This window comes from Desmodus rotundus, chromosome 4 (genome assembly GCF_022682495.2).
Source record: "Desmodus rotundus isolate HL8 chromosome 4, HLdesRot8A.1, whole genome shotgun sequence".
Classification (NCBI taxonomy): Eukaryota; Metazoa; Chordata; class Mammalia; order Chiroptera; family Phyllostomidae; genus Desmodus; species Desmodus rotundus.
The window spans coordinates 72,397,183-72,413,572 of NC_071390.1; positions in this window are offsets into that span (position 1 = coordinate 72,397,183).

Below are 16,390 nucleotides of genomic sequence, written 5' to 3' on the forward strand. Positions count from 1 at the left end.
TGTTGTGTTCTTTCAACTTAAATATTAAAATGAATACACAAAAATTCACTAATTTTGATGTTTTAAAAAAATGTATGCATATATGGTGCTGTCAAATATAATCTAACAAAATTGTTTTGAATGAAGGTGAAGATAACTAAGCACTACTGGAGCCATCTTACGGGAAAAAAAATACAGGGTGGTGGAAGAGTAAGTATAAGCTACACTAACCTCCCAGGCCCAATCTGGAATTACAGCTAAATTGTAGATAATTCATCCAAAATAACCAATGGAACAATAGCTAGAGAGGAGCCTTATGACCAAGAACAGATAGAAGAAATTGCTTTAGCACATAGTGGCTGGTACAGAGTGCGGAGCAACATGAGAGGGCTGGTGAGATTCACACAGGTGGCAGCTGAAGTGATGGAGGGAAATTCAGTAGCCAGATGGTTCCCCTTGAGAAGTTTGGGGTATAAACCCAATGCTGGGATCCCCAGCCTACAGCACCAGAGCCAAGAAAGGAACCCAGATAACACCCAATTGTGAAAAGCAATAGGGTTTCTGTCCACCAGGAAGAGATGCCTGGAGCCATGGAGAGTTTCTAAAAAACAAACACACATAATTTTGTTTGCAGCCACTTTCACAGGGCTCTGGCAAAGGCAGAGGTGGGGGGCAGTCAGAGTGGACTATAGAGGCTAGAGGAGAGTCTGGGAATGGGGGTTTTGAGGAGAGAATTTAGGGAGCAGCCACCAGGTTTCTTGTGCTGAGCCATGTCCCATACTGCAGGAGCCACCTTACTCAAGCAAAGCTGTCCCCACCAAGTGGCATCAGCCAAGGGGCAAGCAACAACCCTGCCCACAGGAATTACTCTTTCCTACCATGTGGTGCTTAATCCTGACTGCTGAGTAGATTGACTAGGTTAACACAGACTGTGGATCACTGGTAGCCTTGAATAGGCTGGTAGGACCAAACTGGGACACCATATGACATCACCAGAGGCAAATCCAGAAAGAGAAAACAGTGAGATGAATTGCACCATGGTCTTCTTCATGATTTACATTATTTTCTCTCATGAATAGCTTTTTAACATTCATTTCTTGTCCTTAAAGTTTGTACATATTAAGACACTAGTTTTTATGTTATAGTTTATTTCAAATCTCATATTTTGTTCCTCCCTTCTCACTCCATTTTACCTTCTTATCTCCTTTCCCTATTTAAGTTTTAAGTTTTATTTCCTCTCTTGCTATGACTTGTTCCTATTCCACATTCTTACTATTTCATTCCCGCCAGCTGCTCAAAACCATTTTTCCTGTCATTACTTATCTCACATTCTTTTTTCCATTCTTAAAATACCATTATTCTCTCTACACCTTTATCATCCTTTGCTTGTCGGTTGTCGATATGGTGGTTATTGTTGCATTACTTCAGTTTTATTTCTAGATCGTTACTATTTTGTATTTCAAACCTTAAATTTTACCATCCCCCCCTCCAATTCCATTTTGCCTTCCTTTTGCCCTTTCTTTTTTTCATTTTCATTTTTAATTTTTCCCTGTCTTTGCCTGGTTTTCATTCCTCACACTTAGTATTCCTTCTCCCTCTATCATCTCAAATCAATTCCCTTTCCTTTATTTATTTTTTAAAGATTTTATTTATGTATTTTTAGAGAGAAGGGAAGGAAGGGAGAAAAAGAGGGAGAGAATCATCAATGTGTAGTTGCCTCTCATGCACCCCCTACTGGTAACCTGATCCACAACCCAGGCATGTGACCTGACTTTAAGTGGAACCAGCGACACTTTGCTTCACAGTCTGGTACTCAATCCACTGAGCCACACCATCCATGACCAATTCTCTTTCCTTTAGACATTTCTTAAGCTTTTCTTTCTTGTTTTTCCCCTTTTATTTCCCTCCCACTTGTATTAATCTTTGCTCATTGTTGTTGATAGTGCTGTGATGGAACATTTTCTCCAGTTTGGTTCTGTGTTTTTTCCTTCTCTCTCTCATTGCTTTTAAACATTTTCTATTCAAACCTATTACTATACATTTCCTTTCCCTTATTCCACTCCACCTTCTTCCCTTTTTTAATTTATGACATAGATTTTTCTTTCTCTCTTCAACTTGTCCCTATTTCCTACTCTTAACATTGCTCCTCCCTCTTCCCTCTCAAAATTGATTTTCTTTCAGTTAGTCATCTCATATTCATTTTTCCTTTCTTATAATAGTCTTAAAATATTTACACCCTTATTAATACTGGCTCATGTGCTGTTGTTGACAGTGTGATTATGTGGGGGGTTAATTTTAAAGGTGTGGGTTTGTTTCCTGGGCTATTTGGTTTTGTCCGGGCAGCACCTGTATAACAGCAAACAAGATATAGAGAAATAGTGACTCTCTGTCAGCCAGCTAGAGGGCAAAACCCACCAAAGAATGACCCAACAACAATCAAAACTCAATAACAACCAGAGATTCCACATATATGGCATAAATGTCATCCCAAGACCATCAAGTTCTGAAGATCAGGAAACTCCACAACTGAGTCCTACAGGTCTCCTACCACAGAAGGTGATACCACAAAGCCAGGGAGTCAAATAAGATCAATCTAATATGCAGGAACAAACAAGAAGAGGTATTTAAATTGGGGAGACAAAGAAACAGCTCCCAATCAAAAGGAAAGGAAGAATCCTCAGAATGTATGTGAAATTAAATTGAGGCAAGCAAACTATCAGACACTGAGGTCAAAATAATGGTTATAAAGATACTAAATGAGTCCAGGGAGAACTACTAAGAACTCCAGGAAAGGTACAAGAAACTTACAACAAACTATACTAGCATGAGAAAGGACATAGAAACTATTGATAACAGCCAGGAGGAAATGAAGAATGCAATATCTGAAATGAAGTATATAGTATAAGGAATTAAAAGCAGGCTAGATAAAGCAGAGGTTCAAATGTGTGAGCTGCAGTGCCAGGCAGAAAAAATTCCTAATCAGAGCAACAAATAAAAAGAAAAAGACTCAAAAAGAATGAAGAGGGTTGCCCTGAATTGCGTGGCTCAGTGGATTGAGCACCAGCCTGAAAACCAAAGGATCACGAGCTTGATTCCTAGTCAGGGCACATGCCTGGGTTGCAGACCAGTTCTCCAGCAGGGAGTGCATGCACACATTGATGGTTTTCTCCCTCTCTTTCTCACTTCCTTCCCCTCTCTCTAAAAATAAATAAATATAATCTTTAAAAAATAATAAACAAGGATTAATGGAGCTGCAGGACAATATGACACATAATAATATCTATATCATAGGAAACCAGAAGGAGAAGAAAAGGAGCAAGGGTTACAAAAGCTTATGAAAAATTTATGACAGAAAACTACCCTAACTTGATCGATGAAAAAAATCATGCAAGTCCAGGAAGTACAGAGGGTCTGAATCAAGATGAATCCTAAGAGGTCCGTTCCAAGACATATCATAATTAAAATGGCTAAATTTAAAGACAAAGAGAGGACCTTAAAAGCAGCAACAGAGAAACAGCTAGTAACATACAAAGGAGCTCCAATAAGGGAATCAGTGATTACTCAACAGGAACCAAGGGAATGGCAAGAAATATTCCTAGTAATGAAAAGTAAAGTCCTGCAATCAATACCACCATATCCAGCAAAGTTCTATGTAAAATAGAATGCAAAATAAGTAATCTCCCAGTAATAAAAAGGCCAAAAGAATAAATCTTCACAAAACTAACATTTGAAGAAATGCTAAAATGACTGCCTTAGGAAGATGAAGAAAAAGGGAGCAATATAGACGAAGATAGGCACAAAGGGAAAAATAGCAATGAATACGTATCTATCAATAATAACCTTAAATGTAAAAGGATTAAATGTTCCTATCAAAAAACATAGGGTAGCTGAATGAATAAGAAAACATGATCCACATATATGCTGTCTACAAGAGATCCACCTCAGAACAAAATATCTACACAGTCTGAGAGTGAAGAAATATTACAAGCAAATGGATGGAAGAAAAAGCTGGGGATAAAAATAATTATATCAGAAAAATAGATTTAAAAACAAAGGTCATGAAAAGAAACAGAATGTTATAAAGTAACATTCTCTGTTTAATAGAATAATCCATCAAGAAGATAAAACCCTTGTAAATACATATGCAACCAACACAGGAACACCTAAGTACACAAGGAAAATCTTGGAGGACTTCAAGAAAGATACTGACATCAACACACTACTAGTAGGGAATTTGAACACTGCATTGTCAACAATGGATAGATCATCCAAGCAAAGAATAATCAAAGATATTGTGGTATTGCACAATACTCTAGATACAATGGGCTTAATTGATACATACAGAAATTTCACCCCAAAGAAGCACAATATACATTCTTTTCAAAGCACATGGGATATTTTCATAGATAACCCACATAATAGGGTAGAAAACAAGCATCAACAAATTCAAGAAAATTGAAATCATATCAGTCTTCTCAGATCATAATGGCTTGAAATAAGAGACATATGAAAAGATGCTCAGCATCACTAGCCATCAGAGAGATGCAAATTAAAACCACAATGAGGTATCATCTCACACCAGTCAGAATGGCCAACATAAACAAATCCACAAACAAATGTTGGAGAGGATGTGGAGAAAAGGGAACCCTCGTGCACTGTTGGTGGGAATGCAGACTGGTGAGGCCACTGTGGAAAACAGTATGGAATTTCCTCAGAAAACTAAAAATGGAACTGCCCTTTGACCCAGTAATTCCGCTGCTGGGATTATACCCTAAGAACACTGAAACACCAATCCAAAAGAATCTGTGCACCCCAATGTTCATAGCAGCACAATTTACAATAGCCAAGTACTGGAAGCAACCGAAGTGCCCATCAGCAAACGAGTGGATCCAAAAACTATGGTATATTTACACAATGGAATTCTACGCAGCAGAGAGAAAGAAGGAGCTTATACCCTTTGCAACAGCATGGATGAAACTGGAGAGCATTATGCTAAGTGAAATAAGCCAGGAAGTGAGGGACAAATACCATATGATCTCACCTTTAACTGGAACATAAGCAATAAAAGGAAAAAGCAAACAAAATATAACCAGAGTCATTGAAGTTAAGAACAATCTAACAATAGCCAGGGCAGGGGTGGGGGGTGGGGGCGGGGACAGTGGGTAGAGGGGATTACAGGAACTACTATAAAGGACACATGGACAAAACCAAGGGGGAGGGTGGAGAGGGGGGAGGGAGATGGGTTCAGCTGGGGTGGGGTGGAGGGACGGGGAGAAAAGGCATACAACTGTAATTGAATAACAATAAAAAAAATTAAAAAAAAAAAGATACTGAATAAAACAATAATTTTTCCAAAACAAACAAACAAACAAACAAACAAAAAGAAACCAATGTATGGTGATACAGAAAATGAAGATTCTTTTGTAATCCTACCCGTTGGCATAATTACCATGAATAGTTTGGTGTTTATACTTAGAGACTATAAAAGTATTAAAAAAAAAAAAAAAAGAAACCAACCACAAGAAAAAAAAATACAAAACATTCAAATCTATGGACTGAATAACATGTTATTAAATAATTGTTGTATTAATAATGAGGTCAAGGAAGAAATCAAAAAATTTTCTGGAAACAAATGAAAATGAATACCCAACAGTCCAGAACCTGTGGGACACAATGAAGGCAGTCCTGAGAGGGAAGTTCATAGCAGTATGGAGGCAACTGTACTTGAACAACAATTAAATAAAAAATAAAATAAAATAAGCAAGATTTGGAAAAAAAGATAGCAAAATTTCAAATAAACACACTAACCCAACATCTAGAATACCTAGAGAAACAACAACAAAGCCCAGAGCAAATAGGAAGGAAATAATCAAGATCAGAGCAGAATTAAATAACATAGAAGCTAAAAGAACAATTCAAAGGATCAATAAATCCAGGAGCTTGTTCTTTGAAAAGATACACAGAATTGATCAGCCTCTAAGCAGACTCATCAAGAAAAAAAGAGAAAGGGCCCAAATAAATAAAATTAAAATGAAAGAGGAAATGTTACCACTGATACTGCAGAAATACAAAGAATTGTAAGAAATTATTATGATCAAGTATATGCCAAGAGACTTGACATCCTGGGCAAAGTGGACAAATTTCTAGAAACATATAATTTTTAAAAACAATAATGAAGAAGTACAAAACATGAATACACCAATAAAACTAGTGAAGTTGAAGCAATAATCAAAACACTTCCAGTACACAACCCTGGATTGTAGGCTTTAAAGTGAATTTTACTTAACATTTAGGGAAGAGCTAACTCTTATCCTGCTTAAACTATTCAAAAAAATTCAGGAACAGGGAAGAATTCCAATCTCATTTTATGAGGCCAGTATTACCCTACATGCAAATCCAGGTAATAAAACAACAAAGAAATAAAATGCATGCCAAATATCACTGATGAACATAGATGCTATAATCCCCAACAAAATACTGACAAACTAGATCCAGCAAAACATTAAAAAAGATCGTACATTATATTCAAGTGGGATTCATCCCAGGGATGCAAAGATGATACAACATTTGGAAATCAGTAAACATAATACACCACATAGGTATTTAAGAAAAAAAACACATGATGATATCAATAGATGCTGAAAAAGTATTTGTACAGTAAAACATCCATTTATGATAAAAACCCTCAAGAAGTGGGAATACAGGGAGCATTCCTCAACATAATGAAGCCATGCACGAGAAACCTGCAGTCTATACCGTACTCAATGGGCAGAAAATAAAAGCTTTCCCCTTGAGATCAGGAACAAGACAAGATTCTGGTTTCACCACTATTATTCAACATAGTATTGGTAGTTCTATCCCTTGATGAATGACCAGACAAGAAAAGGAAATAAAAGGCATCCAAGTTGCAAAGGAGGGAATAACACTCATTATTTGCAGAAAACATGATATTGTACATAAAAAACTCTGTAGGCTCCACCATGACACTACATGACCTGATAAATGATTTCAGCAAAATAGCAAGATACACAGTCAATATTAAGAAATTGAAGGCAATTTTGTACACCAACAAAGAAACACTAGGGAGATACATGGGGGGAAAAACACATTTACTATAGCAACAAGAAAACTAAAGTACCTAGGAATAAACTTAACTAAGCAGGTAAAAAAGCTGTACTCAAAAAACTACAGAACAATGAAAAAAAATGATGAAGAAGCAAATAAATGCAAGCATATACTGTTTTTATGGAATGGATGAATAAACATTATTAAAATGTCCATGCTACCCAAAGCAATCTGTGGATTTAACAAAACCTCTACTAAAATACCTGTGATATCATTTACAACTTCAGAACAAATATTTCAAAAATTTATATGGAACCAAAATGACCTCAGATTGCCTCTGAAAACTTGGGAAAGAACAACAGGATGTATAACACTATCTGATATCAAACTATATTACACGGCCACTGTAATCACAACAGTCTAGTACTGGCATAAGATAATACACATAGGCTAATGGAATAAAATAGAGAGCCCAGAAATAAACCCATGTCTCTACAGTCAACTAATATTTGACAAAGAGGCAGGAGCATAAAATAGAGTAAAAATAGACTCTTCAACGAATAGTGTTGGGAGATCTAGACAGCTACATGCAAAAAAATTAAACTCAACCAACAACTTACACCATACACAAAAATAAACTGAAGATGGATAAAAGACTTAAATATCAGTGGTGACACTTAAAGTCCTTAAAGTAGAATATAGGTAGGGAAAACACAGATATCCCATGCAGCACTGTTTTCACATATATGTCCCCTAGAACAAGGGATAGAAGAAAGGATAAACAAATGGGACTTCAACAAATTAAAAGGCTTCTGCGTGGCTAAAGAAAACATCAAGAAAATGAAAGGCAACCAACAGTATGGGAAAATATATTTGTAAATGATACTTCAAACAAGGGTTTGGTCTCTAAAATATATATAGAACAGATGTGACTCCACTACGGGAAAACAAACAACCCAATTAAAAAATAGGCAAAGGACCTGAAGAGACACTTCTCCAAGGAGGACATAAAGAAGGCTCAGAGATACATGAAAGGATTCTCAGCATCACTATCCATCAGAGAGTTGAAAATGAAAACCACAATGATATAACACTTCACACTGGTCATCATAAGCTAATCAACATACAACAAGTGCTGGCAAGGTTGTGCAGAGAAGGAAACGCTAATACACTGTTGGTGTGAATGCAAACTGGTGCAATCAATGTGGAAAACAGCATGGAATTTCCTCAGAAAACTAAAAATGGCACTGCCTTTTGAAGCAGCTATTCCACTCCTGGGACCTAAGAATTCTGAAACACCAATTCAAAGAATCTATGCATCCCGATGTTCATTGCAGCACTATTTACAATAGCCAAGTGATGGAGGCAACCTAGGTGCCCAAGAGTAAAGTAGTAGACAAAAAAAGCTGTGGTATATTTCAGAAGATGGTGGTGAGATAGGTGGGAGCAGAGTCCACTTCGCCTCAACACCAGTGAAACACCTAGCTGATCTGAGGAGCAGAGCGAACAGACAACGGTATTCCAGCATATATGAAGATCGGAGACCAAAGACAGAGGACATTGAAAGATCTGACAGTAAGAAGAGTGCTTAAGGACAATAAGGTCCCTGGACCTGCGCGGGGACCAGGGCGGCTGAAGCCAGGGCACAGGCGCAGGGGCTGCTGCAGGATTCTTGGGAGAGCGCCAGGCTGAGCTGTGTGAGCCACAAGGTGCTTGTTTGGACCAGGGGGGGCTTGAATAGGAAGAATTTCTCAAAAAGAAAAGAAAAGGGAGGCACTCAGGGGCTACTTAGAGAACTCTGGGCAGCAGCCACGGCCTCTGGCGCCCCTCCCCCCTCAGCCCCTGGATGGTGAACACGGGATAACCAGACCCAGCACACAACTGAAGCCCGGTTGCGTGCACCCAGATTAGCGGACTGGGGGCCCACAACTGAAACCCCAGCTGGTTGCCCAACCTGAGACCCCGGTGGGGCGCCCACACCTGAAACCTTGGGTGGGTGCGCGCCAGGAGCAGAGGCTAGAGGCCCTACACACAGGCCCAAGGTGGCAAAACAGACAGCCCAGTGAAAACCAGGCCCAAAGCAGCAGAAAGACTGGCCCTGTGCGACCCAGGCTCAGGACCTCAGATCTGCTGATCAAACACCTGGCTGCCTGCCAGGGACCACACCTAAAAGTCCCGGTTCTGAACAACTCCTACATAGCACCTGCACATAGAGCCCTGCAGGGCCTACTGGCTCTCTAGGACTAAGGCTGAACATCCAGCAGAAGGGAGCTGCAGGGCTAGGGGAGACTGCATTCCTTGGAAAGACTCGACCCAGTAGGGGGCTGAACTACCCCATAGCAGCACCGAGAGTCCCTAGCATCTAAGACAGCAAACAGCAAGAAGGGGGAGTGTGAGTTGCCCCTAACTGGTGCAACTCAAGGACAACACAACTGGTGAACTAAAGGCCTAGTGGGGAGCAGAAGGACCCTGAGGAACTGGACTGGAGGCTAAACACCAGTCAAGAGTGTGGCACAGGAAGGGAGAAAAGGGAAACCAATCCTTCCAACCACCTCCTCCCGTTCCACAGAGAGGAAGACCACCAGAACTAACCTGACCGGTTTAAAGACAGCAGAAGACTTTTTTTTCTTCTTCTTTCCTTTCCTCCTTTCCCCCTGAACTCCTTCTTCCTTTCTGTCCTTCTTCTTTTTTTATTCCTTCTTCCTTCCATCCTTTACCTTTTTTTGTTCCTTCTACCTGCCTTCTTTTATTTATTCTTTTGCTTTAATTTTTGATAAAATTCCTTCTTATCTTGCCTCCGATCTTTCTTAATTCCTTCTTCCTTCCTCCCTTTCCCTTTCTATTCCCTTTTTCCCTCCTTTCCTTCTCCCCACCCCGTTCTCTTTTTCCCACAGGTGAGACAATAAAACCTGGAGTGCTGAAAAGACCAAAGTTAGATCATGTTACACCCATAAACGTCAGCTCAAGACCAGTGAGCACAGGAGATTAAGAGGACAGCACCACTGAATCCTATTGGCATTCTACCATAGAAGTTCATACCATAAACTCAGGGAGCCACAACAGATCAATTTAAGAAGCAGAGGATAACAAGAAGAGTCTCAAAAACAATGGGAAGGCAAAGAAACAATTCCCAAATGAAAGGAAAGGAGAGAGCCTCAGAAAGAATGCTAACTGAAAAAGAGGCAAGTCAACTATCAGACACTGAGTTCAAAGCAATGGTCATCAGGAAGCTCCTGAGCTCTCTGAGCTCACAGAGAACTACCAGAAACTACAGGGAAACTACAATGAACTCACTGCAAACTATATCAACATGAAAAAGGAAATAGAAACTATCAACAAGGGTCAAGAGGAAATGAAGAATACAATTTCTGAAGTGAAGAACACAATAGAAGGGATGAAAAGCAGACTTGATGAAGCAGAGGTTCGGATCAGTGAACTGGAAGACAAAGTAGAAAAAAACACTCAGAAAGAGCACGAAAAGGAAAAGAGGCTCAGAAAGAATGAAGAGGCAATGAGGGAAATGCAGGACAACATGAAAAGTAAAAATATCCATATAATAGGAATACCAGAAGGAGAAGAAGAAGAGCAAGGGATAGAAAAACTGTTTGAAAAAGTAATGATGGAAAATTTCCCTAATCTGATGAGAGAAAAAGTCACCCAAATCCAGGAAACACAGAGAGTCCCACGCAAGAGGAACCCAAAGAGGCCCACTGCAAGACAAATCATAATTAAAATGGCCAAATTGCAAGACAAAGAGAGGATCTTAAAGGCAGCAAGGGAGAAACAGGAAGTAACATACAAGGGAGCCCCAATAAGGTTAGCAACTGACTTCTCAATGGAAACGCTCCAAGCCAGAGGAGAATGGCAGAAAATACTCCAAGTAATTAGAACCAGAGGCCTGCAACCAAGACTACTTTACCCAGCAAGGCTCTCAATCAAGATAGAAGGCCAAATAAAGATTTCCCTAGACAAAAGAAGTCTAAAAGAATATACTTCCACCAAACCAGCTCTGCAAGAGATGCTAAAGGGACTGCTTTAAGGAAAGGAAGAAAAAGAGAAAGAGAGAGGAACACAGGCAGGAAAAAATGGCAATGAATAACTACCTGTCCATAATAACGTTAAACATAAATGTATTAAATGCTCTAATCAAAAGACATAGAACAGCTGAATGGATAAGGAAACATGACCCACACATATGCTGCCTACAAGAGACCCATCTCAGCACAAAAGACCTACACAGACTGAAAGTGAAGGGGTGGAAACAAATTTTCCAAGCAAAAAGATAGGAAAAAAAAGCAGGGGTAGCAATACTCATATCAGACAAAATAGACTTCCAAAGAAGGGCCATAAAGAGAGACCCAGAAGGTCACTTCATAATACTCAAAGGAAGAATCCACCAAGAAGACATAAACATGGGAAATATATATGCACCCAACATAGGAGCACCCAAATACATAAAGAAAATCTTGGAGGACTTCAAGGAAGATATTGACAGCAACACAATTATAGTAGGGGGCTTTAACACCCCACTGTCAAAAATCGACAGGTCTTCCAAACAAAATATCAAGAAGGATATTGTGTCACTTAACAATACCCTAGATGAAATGGACTTAACTGATATTTATAGAGCTTTTCATCACAAAGAAGCAAAATACACATTCTTTTCAAGTGTACATGGAACTTTTTCAAAGATAGACCACATGATAGGACACAAAGCAAGCCTCAACAAATACAAGACAATTGAAATCATACCAAGCAGTTTCTCTGACAACAGGGGAGTGAAAATAGAAACGAACCCCAAAGGAAAATACCCCAAACACTCAAAATCATAGAGACTGAATAGCATGCTATTAAACAATGAATGGGTCAAGAAAGAGATTAGGGAAGAAATCAAAAACTTTCTGGAAACAAATGAAAATGAACTCACAACAACCCAACACCTATGGGACACAGAAAAGGCAGTCCTGAGAGGGAAGTTCATAGCAACAGGCCTACCTTAAGAAGATAGAAACATTTCAAACAAACAACCTAATACTACGCCTAGAAGAACTCGAGGAACAACAAGAAAGACAGCCCAGAGCAAGCACAAGGAAGGACATAACCAAGATCAGAGCAGAGTTAAATGACATAGAGACTAAAAGCACAATTGTAAGGATCAATGAATCCAGGAGCTGGTTCTTTGAAAAGATAAACAAAATTGACAAGCCTTTAAGTAGGCTCATCAAGAAAAAAGAGAGAGGATCCAAATAAGCACAATTAGAAATGAAAGAGGAGAGATTATAACTGATACCACAGAAATACAAAGGATTGTGAGAAATCAGTATGAAGAACTGTATGCCAAGAATTTGAAAATCTAGGTGAAATGGGCACATTTCTAGAAAAATATAATCTTCCAAAACTGAATGAAGAGGAAGCAGATAACCTGAACAGACCAATAATAGGAGACGAAATTGAAGCAGTCATCAAAAAACTCCCAAAGCACAGAAGCCCTGGACCAGATGGTTTCACAGGAGAATTCTACAAAGCATTTAAGGAAGAGCTAACCCCTATCCTTCACAGACTATTCGAAAAAATCCAAACTGATGGAAGACTCCCAAACTCTTTTTATGAAGCCAGCATCATCCTAATCCCAAAACGAGATAAAGACACAATGAAGAAAGAAAACTTCAGGCCAATATCGCTGATGAACACAGACACTAAAATTCTCAACAAAATATTGGCAAACCGCATCCAGCAATACATTAAAAAGATCATCCACCATGACCAAGTGGGATTCATCCCAGGGATGCAAAGATGGTACAATATTCGCAAATCAATAAACAATACATCATATCAACAACAGCAAAGACAAAAATCACATGATCATATCAATAGATGCGGAAAAAGCATTTGATAAGATACAGCACCCATTTCTGATAAAAACACTAAGCAAAGTGGGAATAGAGGGAGCATTCCTCAACATAATCAAGGCCATATATGAGAGACCTACAGCCAACATCATACTCAATGGACAAAAACTTAGAGCCTTCCCACTAAGATCAGGAACAAGACAAGGATGCCCTCTCTCACCACCCCCATTCAACATAGTATTGGAAGTCCTAGCCATGGCAATCAGACAAGAAAAAAAAAATAAAAAGTCATCCAAATTGGAAAGGAGGAAATGAAACTGTCACTGTTTGCAGATGACATGATAGTGTACATGGAAAATCCTATAGACTCCACGAAAAAAGTACTCGACCTAATAAATGAATTTGGCAAAACAGCTGGATACAAAGTCAATACTCAGAAATCAAAGGCATTCCTGTATACCAACAACGAAACTGTAGAAACAGAAATCAGGATCAAAATCCCATTTGACAATAGAATAATAAAGTACCTAGGAATCAACCTAACCAAGGAGGTAAAAGACCTGTACTCAGAAAACTACACAACACTGAAGAAAGAAATTAAGGAAGACACAAACAAATGGAAGCATGTACCATGCTCATGGATTAGAGGAAGTAACATCATCAAAAAGGCCATACTACCCAAAGCGATTTACAGATTCAATGCAATCCCTATTATAGTACCCATGACATATTTCACAGATATAGAACAAACATTTCAGAAATTTATATGGAACCATAAACGACCCCAAATAGCTGCAGCAATTTTGAGAAAGAAGAACAATGCAGGAGGAATCACAATACCTGATATCAAACTGTATTACAAAACAGCCTGGTACTGTCATAAAAACAGGCACCTAGACCCATGGAACGGAACAGAGAGCCCAGAAATGAACTCAAGTCTTTACGGTCAATTAATATTTGACAAAGGAGGCAGGAGTATAAAATGGAGCAAAAACAGCCTCTTCTACAGATGGTGTTGGGAGATCTGGACAGCTACATGCAAAAAAAATGAAACTGGATCATCAACTTATGGCATACACAAAAATGAACTCAAGATGGATAAAAGACTTAAATATAAGTTGTAACACCATAAATGTCCTATAGGTAAAAATTGGCAGGAAAATCTCAGACATTCCACACAGCAACATCCTCACAGACATGTCCCCTAAAGCAAGGGACATAAAGGAAAGAATAAACAAATGGGACTCCATCAAAATAAAAAGCTTCTGCATGGCTAAAGAAAACAGCACCAAATTACAAAGAGAACCAACAGTACGGGAAAACATATTTGCTAATGATACTTGAGACAAGGGCCCGATCTCCAAAATATATAAAGAACTCACACAACTCCAATCCAGGATGACAATCAACCGAATTAAAAAATGGGCAAAGGACTTGAACAGACACTTCTCCAAGGAAGACATACAGAGGGCCCAGAGACATATGAAAAGATGCTCAGCATCACTAGCCATCAGAGAGATGCAAATTAAAACCACAATGAGGTACCATCTCACACCAGTCTGAGTGGCCAGCATAAACAAATCCACAGACAAATGTTGGAGAGTATGCGGTGAAAAGGGAACCCTAGAGCACTGTTCGTAGGAATGCAGACTGGTGAGGCCACTGTGGAAAACAGTATGGAATTTCCTTAGAAAACTGAAAATGGAACTGCCCTTTGACCCAGCAATTCCGCTGCTGGTATTATACCCTAAGAACCCTGAAACACCATTCCAAAAGAACTTGTTCACCCCCATGTTCATAGCAGCACAATTTACAATAGCCAAGTACTGGAAGCAACCTAATTGCCCATCAGCAAAGGAGTGGATCCAAAAACATGGTATATTTACACAATGGAATTCTACACAGCAGAGAGTAAGAAGGAGCTTCTACCTTTTGCAACAGCATGGATGGAACTGGAGAGCATTATGCTAAGTGAAATAAGCCAGAGGGTGAGGGACAAATACCATATGATCTCACCTTTAACTGGAACATAATAAATAGAAGAAAAAAGGAAACAAAATATAACCAGAGACATTGAAGTTAAGAACAATCTAACAATGGTCAGGGGGGAGTAAGGATGGGACAGTGACAAGAGGGGATTACAGGAACTACTATAAAGGACACATGGACCAAATCAAAGGGGAGGGTGGAGGTGGGGGATGGAGGGGGGTTCACCTGGGGTGGGGTGGAGGGATGGGGATAAAAGGCATACAACTGTAATTGAATAACAATAAAAATTTTTAAAAAAAGAAAGAAAAATTGAAAAAAAAAAAGAAAAAGAAAATTGAGGACATTCTTAGCAAAGCAGGTTTCACAGAGTTTTATGTATTCTTTCTTAGGCCTGATCTCCCCGAGGAATCTGCCCCTTCCAGCACAGGACTGCACCACCCTCTGTCATTGTTTCAGGCTTAAGTCAGGCAGGGGAAGTAAGTCAGCCAAGAGATTAGGAGACTTCTTGTAGACAGAATGAGGACTCAGTCTGTGTCAAAGCTGAGGGGCATGGTCCATCGCCCCCTTTTTCTCCAGCCCCCCAAGTCCTTCCCTGTGTGCCTCTTCATGACCATACCTATCTTAGGTCATCCCTCCCTTGAGGAATCTTACCTGTCATTGGTCAGGCTCAGGGCCAAGCAGGGTAAAGTAAAGTGGACAGAGATGGCACCCCTGCCAGGGAGATAAGCTTTGTCTTCTTAGTGGCTTATGGTCCCAAGGTCTCTGACTCAGCCTTAGCCATGGGGGGTTACAGCTTCTGCAACCAAGCAGGGCGGTTCCTACCAGATGGTCCCACATTCATGTGTGGATAAGTTGGGAGGAACTTGGGATCAAGACAGACCTTGGAGCCCAGCGCTCTCAGGTGGGAAACTAAAGTCTCAAAATCTGGTGGTAAAAGCCTGTGGAGGTTGCAGCAGCAGGAGAAACTTCCAGCCTCACAGGAGAGGCCCATATACAGAAGGACCAAATTTGCTTGTGGGTAGCAGAGGAATTGACTGAAGCAGGGTGAGAGCTGAGTGAATGGCATTGTTTCCTCGTGGACTCCTCCCCCACATACAGTGCCACAACACAGAGACATGGCTTGCATACCCTGGCAAATATTAAGATTCTTCCCCTTACAACATAACAAGTGGGCTCAGACAAATAATTATGACCCAAATGAAAAACAGATCAAAGCTCTGAAATAGAACTAAGCAATGGAGAGAGATAGCCAACCTTTCAGATGCACAGTTCAAAAAACTGGTAATGAGGATGTCCACAGAAATGGTCGAGTATGGTCACAAAATGGAGGAAAAAGTGAAGGTTATGAAAAGTGAAATAAAGGAAAATATACAGGGAGCCACCAGTGATGGGAAGGAAATCAGGACTCAAATCAATGATTTGGAACAAAAGGAAGAAATAAACATTCAACTAGAACAGAAGGAAAAAACAAGAATTCAAAACAATGAGGAGAGGCTTAGGAACCCCAG